Source organism: Fundulus heteroclitus, chromosome 2 (genome assembly GCF_011125445.2).
Source record: "Fundulus heteroclitus isolate FHET01 chromosome 2, MU-UCD_Fhet_4.1, whole genome shotgun sequence".
In the NCBI taxonomy this organism is placed as follows: Eukaryota; Metazoa; Chordata; class Actinopteri; order Cyprinodontiformes; family Fundulidae; genus Fundulus; species Fundulus heteroclitus.
The window spans coordinates 22483090-22491100 of record NC_046362.1 but is presented as its reverse complement, the minus strand read 5'-3'; positions in this window follow the sequence as shown (position 1 = coordinate 22491100).

Below are 8011 nucleotides of genomic sequence, written 5' to 3'. Positions count from 1 at the left end.
GCTCCTGCAAAAAGATTTAAAACTTGATTTCGCCGTCTTGCCGAAGCTCTTTTAAGCAAACAATGCAAATAACCATTTGGATCCTGGGCAATAATAACGGTGTAATTAATCACTGGCACACCTTGACAGATTTGCTCTCTCCCACCCACGGATGAGATGTTTCGTAGCTGTAAGCAGGAAGAAAGAGAATGAAGGTCAGGTCACTACAAAGCCTTGGGAAGCACAACCAATGCAAACGAGACAGCCCTTTTTTGTCTTTTCAGTTATTACGCTAGCTCTCTCATTATGTACCAGAAGCTTCAGCTAATGTGCAAGATCTCCAATATTACTTTCCATTTAATCTCATCAAAGATGCATTTAACATAGCAAGCCTCCAGAGGTAGGTGGCATTTAAAAAGTAAAACCAAGGTGTGTTTTAAAAAAAAAAATCAAGGAGCTCTTTTGATATTTTCTTCTCCCAGGGTCACAAAATGGTCACACTGGACATTATCGACGACACTGCCACATTGTTTTAATTAAGTCAGAGTAATTTCCCTTGAGATAAAAAGCAACCCACATGGATTCCTTAACCTTCGCCCCGCATAAAAGCCACACATCGAGTGACAGTTAATAAAGGCATGGGAAAAGTAAGCACACTATTGGACCCGTAGGATTTAAGCATGCCACTTTAGAAGGGCCACAAGGCTGACCAAGCTGTTGCACAATGACACTGAATAAAAGAGATGCTCACAGGCCAGAGAATAAAAGGTACACAAGCAAATGCATGGTTGTGAAAAAAAAAGTATTTGACCCCTTGACAGTTCTTCTTCTTTGTTTTTTTGTGTGAAAATTAAACAGTTCAGGTCATAACAAGTTTGTTTTCCTACCAGACAAAAAAGAAAGAAAGAAACAAGTAAATATATAGCATGATTTTCAAATGGTTAAAATTGTGAAAATTAATTTATTAAAGGAAAAGGCTATTTACACCTAATTGGCCTTATAGGGAATAATAATTCCTCCCTCTGTTGAATCATGAAGTAACCGTGATTAACCACATCGTTTTGTTTAAGCCTGATTATTTCCCGACCTGCCATAGAAACAATGAACAGAACTTGTCTGTCGGGATTAAGCTGGATAAAATATATGAAAGACAACACATCAACCCCAAGTCTAAAGAAATTCAAGAACAGATGATAAGTTGAAGTCACCCACATTTATAGGGTATAAAGCATTCCTAAGACTTTGAGACTTCAGCAAACATCAGTGAGAGCCATTATCCACAAATAGAGAAAACATGGTGAACAATGGATGTGGGTCCATAACACAGTATTTCAGAAAGAAAACATGATACCACCACTCTATCAATATGACGATAGGGTAAGGGTCTGCGTTTACTTGCTATACCATGAATTATTTGTGAAAATCCAGTAGGAGAATGTCTGACCATCCGTCCATTAGTGGCCTCATAAGCTCAAGCGCACATTGGTTGTGCAACTGGACAATGATGCGAAACACTCCAGCAAGCCCAAGAAACCAAAGTGGTTTTAAAGTGGCACAGTCGCAGCGTAGAATAGATTTAAATCTGATTCGGATGCTTTGACATGACCTTGTATAAGCCTCAGCCCCCAGTACTGGGGGAGGAACGTAACTTTTCAACAGTTACAAACTATTCGAATAATCATATTAATTGTTTTTTGATTTGACATCTGTGGATTCCACACGTCTGTGTTTATGGAGTTTGTAATTGCTGAAGTAAACGTAACTGGAGTTAAAGATGTTATTTTGAGCTAAAGGTGTACAGATTCCAGAACTCAGCCTTCTACCTGGCTGAAGTAAAACAATTAAATGTGTGGACCACAATGCAAAAAAAATTAATGGTAGGTGTTGCTACTTGGTGTGGCATAATCAGATGTTAAGTTTGAGGAAAAATAATTTTTGGTTGGTTTAGATATATTTTCCCTGATAAAATAAATCATCATGCATTTTGTGTTTACCGAGGTTATTGTTGTCTGATGGTAAAATTAATTTGATGATCAGAAGCATTTAAGTGGCAAAAAAGCAAAAACAAAGAAAACCTGTCAGAGGACAAGCACCTTTGCACGATATTGTAAAAGTACTAAGACTTAAAAATAAACCAGTATACAGTACAACAATTAAGAAAGGGGGAAAAATGAGGTCACTGATTTTATATGTTGGTGGATAGACCTCAAATACTGGATTGTGGTGGGGCTGTTGCACCTGAACACCTGAATGTCTTCACTGTTGTTCTCATTAAAATTTGGGAAATTATTTGTCATCGGTCTATAGATAGTTGAGGAGAGCAGGCAGGGATGTGCTTCAATGAAAGATAAACACGGCAGTCGTCTGCATAAAAAATAATAAGAAAATGGAAAACAGCACTAGCTTGCAGCAACTACAAACAACAAAAAAGAAAAGGGGCAAGAATGGGGCCTTGAGGCACTCCTCCAGGTGCTGTTAATAAAATATACTAGAGTAATTGATGATCAGCAAGTGGGAGCACCTCTAATAAACCAGGAGTTTTGCTTTTGCAGATCTGGAGCAAACAGGTGTTTGTTGCCCACTGCCAAGATATAAAGACACAAGCATTGATTTAGAGTCTAAATTTTAGACAATCACTTGTTGTTGCCCATCAATCTTCAAAGCTTTATAAGGCTTCTCCCTACCAACCACTTAGCAGTGAGAATGACTCTTCATGAATGGAAACATCGAAGACAAACTCCAATGTCAGAACAGAGAAACTGTGAAAATTCACAAGCTTCCTCTCCTTTCAGAGTATTTGTGGCTCTGTTAGCAGATTAAATGTTAACCTTCATGACAGTAAAACCAGAAAATGACTGAACGAGATCAGCTTGTTTTGTTGTTTTTTTCAGGAAAAAGAGCATTGTGTCTAAAAACTATATTGCAGCGTCACTCGGGCTTGCATGGTTGTAGCTGAATGAGCCAACAATGGCTTCCAGAACAATATATTTTTGATAGCTGAAAGAAGAGATGTTCAACCTTAATGACATGGGATATGATGCATAATATTTATTTTGTGTTTTTTTTTACAACAAATGCAAGTAAGCAGAAATTGTCCATTGTGATTACACAAGTTATGGACTGAAAAGTGCAGGCAGAAGCTTTTACACCGACAGTCGTTTACAATCCTGAAAAATAAATGGCGGCTCTTAGTTTGATATTTTTCTTTCAATTTATAGCAAAAGAGATAAAAGGTCAGATAAAACTATCAGCAATTCTTGTGGTTTCTTCCTGTCATATCTATTTCACACATTGGCCTCTATAACATTGTTTTCTTGATTTATACTTTCATATATTTTCCCTTTAAATTCTCAGCGTGTTGCTCTGACCGCAAAAGACAGCTGGACGATATGGACAGAAAAAAAAAATCACTTGGTTATTTTTCTGTATTGAACACTCTGATAATTATCACAATATGGCTTCACATTAAAAGCCTAGTTTCTAAGATAGAATTTGTTTTAATGCACGGTATACTGGTTTTATATAATATTGCAATCATTTTAATTTGTACAATGTTTATGCGAGGCTTACAACTAAAATCTATGTTCAACGATCAATCACAAAAATCTGCTTTCAAACAGTCCCTCATTCTGAACATCTTTCGTCATATTCAGTAAACCTCTTTACGCAAAACCATTTCTACACACCTGTCAGTTTTCATTGTTGTAGTCAAAAGCAAAAATAGCAGCCGTTTTGCAAAAGAAACCAAATAAACAACAACAAAAAAAGCACATTAGCACAAACAGCCTGTGTTTACTCTCTAGCATGGTGGCGGAGGAGTAATGATTTGGGTTTATTTGGCGGCCACAGGACCTGGGAAACTCCTGTTGGTAAAAAAAAAATGTATGAACATTAAGCTTAATATCATCTTAGGATTGTCCCAAACTGGGTCAAAGGGTGCTGATCAAGAACAATCAAGGTGGTGTATTTGTCTATTAAAAGCCAAGATCTCAAATTAAAATGCTGTGCAAGGACCTCAAGGGAGTCCCCATAGAAATGAAGGTTGTAAATAGGAGAGGAAATAAATTTCTCTTCCATGATTTCAGGAACTAATGAGGTCATGAACAACATCCTCCAGTTTTTTTAGGTTATGAAGGTGATTCTAAAAGCTGTTAAATCATAGGCTGTAGCCAGTCTTTCCTACGACTGTATTGACCGTACTGGGAAAGTTTTCCCCCCCTCATGACAGTACGTACATCTCAAACTTCTTTGCTCGTCTCCTGTCTGGCAGTGCTTACCTTCTTCTGGCCGGCTGAAGTGGACAACGTGCCCTCTGTCTTTGTACACCCTCCGATTCCCACGCTGTGAGCATCAAGTCGAACGCGTCCGGACCTCAGGGAGAGGATGTGCGACCAGTTGAGGTCAGGGAGAGAAATGGACGGTGGTTATTAATTAAACTGTCCATTCCTGTCCATGTCAACCCACTCCCCCTGTACTTTTTATCAGAGCACGACAACAGGCCGCCTCATGGATCCCCCCCCCCCCCCCACACACACACACACACACACACACACACACACACGCATCATTAGCATGACTCAAACAGCTGCCATAGTCGTTAGTGAGCTGGACACATGTGTGGTCCGGCATTTTTCTAATAAAATTAAACAAAAAGGGGTATTTGTCTCTTTTTTTTAAAATTTCCGTGTTATTTTTTTTCCCCTTTATTTCTAACATTCATGGTAAATCTCTAAAGCCGACTGTGTGTCATACGTCCTTGAACTGATCCAGGCTGTTTCATCACGCAAGGTGACAGTCAATAGATTTGTTTATTTTGGCCTTGTCAGGGCTCGTGCATACCTCCCATCTTTGTTTTTTTTTTGTTTTTTTGTATAGGTTAATAAGAAATAAACTCCAAATGAAATTTCCTTTTGATTATAAATCCTTCATTTTCCTCCTAAAACGGGACAGTTTAATCATTGATGGGCTGTTGCTTAATCTGAAGAGGCCCTTCTGAGTCAACAGACTGTCTCCCTGAAATAAACAGAACCTTTGCCATTGACTGCTGTTTGTGGACTATCTGCTCTGGATTCGAGAGCATGTAATGATTGAAATAAGATGATACAAAAAAAAGCAAACCTTTATTTTACATATACACAGCTTAATTTGAAGAAACCTACTGGGTTTTAGTTGTTAGATTGTGGTTTTCATTGGTTTTATCCCTGATCCCGCCCCACACTGCGTTGTCGTTACTGGAAAGTAGCGCAGTTGCAGTACTACAAGGACAACCGGCAACAAAGTCCATAACCTTGAAGTTTCTTATCACAAAGTGAAAGGGTGTAATCGCCAGGCTTTTCAAAGCCAAATCACACAAAGTTGATTTGGAGGGTTTTACAGGTCTTAAACAGGGGAAGCTAAAAGAAGAAATGAATAAGCTGTCCAGTAATTATGAAACAGGCGCACGAGGATAGATAACGTTAAGGATGTTTATAGTGGGACTGAAAACAGACACATGTTTAAAACTTTGACCATCTTCACATAAACAACAAGCAAGAAGAGCATATCCTCATAATTTAAATAAGAGGTCATTTATATATATATATATATATATATATATATATATATATATATATATATATATATATATATATATATATGTGTGTGTGTATTATATATATATATATATGTGTATTATATATACATAAATATATATACAATATATATATATATATATATATATATATATATATAGAGAGAGAGAGAGAGAGAGAGAGAGAGAGAGAGAGAGAGAGAGAGAGACAGAGAGAGACAGAGAGAGAGAAAATCATGCTTTTCCTCTTTTATGCCTTTTTGGCTTGTTTCATTGTTATGCTTCTGAACCTCTTTTTCTGATTAAAGATGTCCTAATGCCATTTTTCAGTTGGCTTATTTTTTACATTTGATTTTCAACATATGCTTCTGTTTTTAATCTTCTACAATAAAGTTATTTAACCACCATTCCCATTAAATGTTCAGTCCATTTTATTGAAAAACTTTCAAAAATCAGTGTCCAACTTTTTTTTTTCTTGATCTCCAGAAAATAAAGAGGATAATTTTAAGTAAAGACTAAAGACATACTACTTTATAAACAAAAGATATGACCAAAAATGTGATTTGTAACTCAGGAACAGGCTAGGACAACCCAGAAGCAGATAATAGTCTTATCTTTATTGTTGGAAATCACTTCAGTGAGACACTTCCTGTGGACTTTCTCCAGTCTCCGACATCGGTCTGAAGAACGTTTGCCCCACTCCTCACTTTAAGCCAAGAGATGTTTGAGGGATTTCTTGCATGTAGAGCTGGATTCAAGTCACCACACAGCATCAGTGATGCTGGGCTCTAGGTCTTAATTCTCCCCATGACTTTCTATTTCCTAAGCCTCTGTCAGTTTGTGGTGGATTTACTGCTTGATGTTTTTGTCATGTTGCAGGGTCCACTTCTGCTTCAACTTAATGTTTTGATCCCTTGTTTTACAGTTTTGTCTCACATTTTCCTAAAGCATCATCTAATACATACTGCATACAATCTTCTTTCTGATGGCCTCAGAAAGGTCCTTGGATCTCCCCTTGATGTTCATCTGTCACCTCAACAGTAAATATATGCAATTCCCCCTGTTTAACCCTCCTTTAAAAATACTGATTGATGATTTTCCAATTCTGTACACCTGATATGATATGCCTGTGTGTGATATTTGCCATTTTAAGTCAGAATAAATGTTGTTTTTTCACTAGAGAAAACCTGCTTTTTTGAAAGCTGTTTTCTTCTGTTTAGTTTACCTTCATTAATAGAAATACTCTGTGCTGTTAAAAATACATGTTAAGTATCCACGTGTCCAAATATGTTAGAAAAACGCAGATGGGTGTCTTTGTTTTTACACATGACTCGGATAACAGTTTTTACCCAAGAGCCTTTGCTGCACTGAACTTTGCAGTATACATAAAGAACATAGAAAAACTGATCCAGGAGTACTTTATGTGACAAAAATAAATGCAGTACCAGCTTCTTCAGCGGCTACATTTAAGAGAGAAACAACTAGAAAAACAAGCTCTGAGCCAGTTTATAAGAGGGTGAAGGAGTGCACACACTGTTTTCTTAAAAGACAATCAATGGGAGCTTACCTGAATCTTGTCTATGCATTATGTATGCAATCGCAATAAAAGAATCATATCTAGTTTTGCATTTCTATACCTGAATGCTAGTTTTTACTTTTAAAAATTTTGTCTGTTTTGTTAATTTTGTCCCTTCTCTCATTCTGTTTCTGTCTTTCACTTCCCACATAACACCAGGATCCCAGTGGACCTCAGCAACACATCTTGGAAAAGTGGGATTTTCACTCCCCGGTAGCACAAGAGTGTCAAAAAAGTGAAAGATTGCATTATAATAAAGCAGAAGCAAGGGAGCCTTTAGACCAGGGGTGTCAAACATACGGCCCGCGGGCCGGATCTGGCCCGCCGAACAATTTAGTCTGGCCCTGTGGCTAAATGCATTATCATTATAAAAAAAATGATAATGATAATGATAATTTTTTTTTTTTTTTTTCCCAGTGTCCTGTCTGGCAATGTGGCAATAAGATGCCACAAAGAGCTCATCAGATTTGACTTTCACAAGTGGTCAAGATAAAAGGAAGAGAATGATAAAACAATTATTGAAAAAAACATGTACTTTGTTTAATTGAAAATATGCAGTTCCTATATTGTCCACGAGGGGCGCTGTGTTTTAATTAGCAGATTAAGCTTCAGGTGTGGAAAAATTCAAATACTTTCTCAATTTTTATCTGTTTGATGTATTTTGTCATGCAGGACAGTGTTTTTAAGTTCCAAAAAATGTGAATAAATGTTTTTCAACATTGTACAATCACTGTGATCAGTTCTTATGCATAATGCACAAGTAAATGTTTAACTGAGTAAAAGTATTGTTGAAATTGCACATACTTTTCTTAAAAACGCTGAGGTTATTCATAATATATTGTGTAAAAGTGAAATTAACTTAATATAAAAATCAACAAGTCCACATT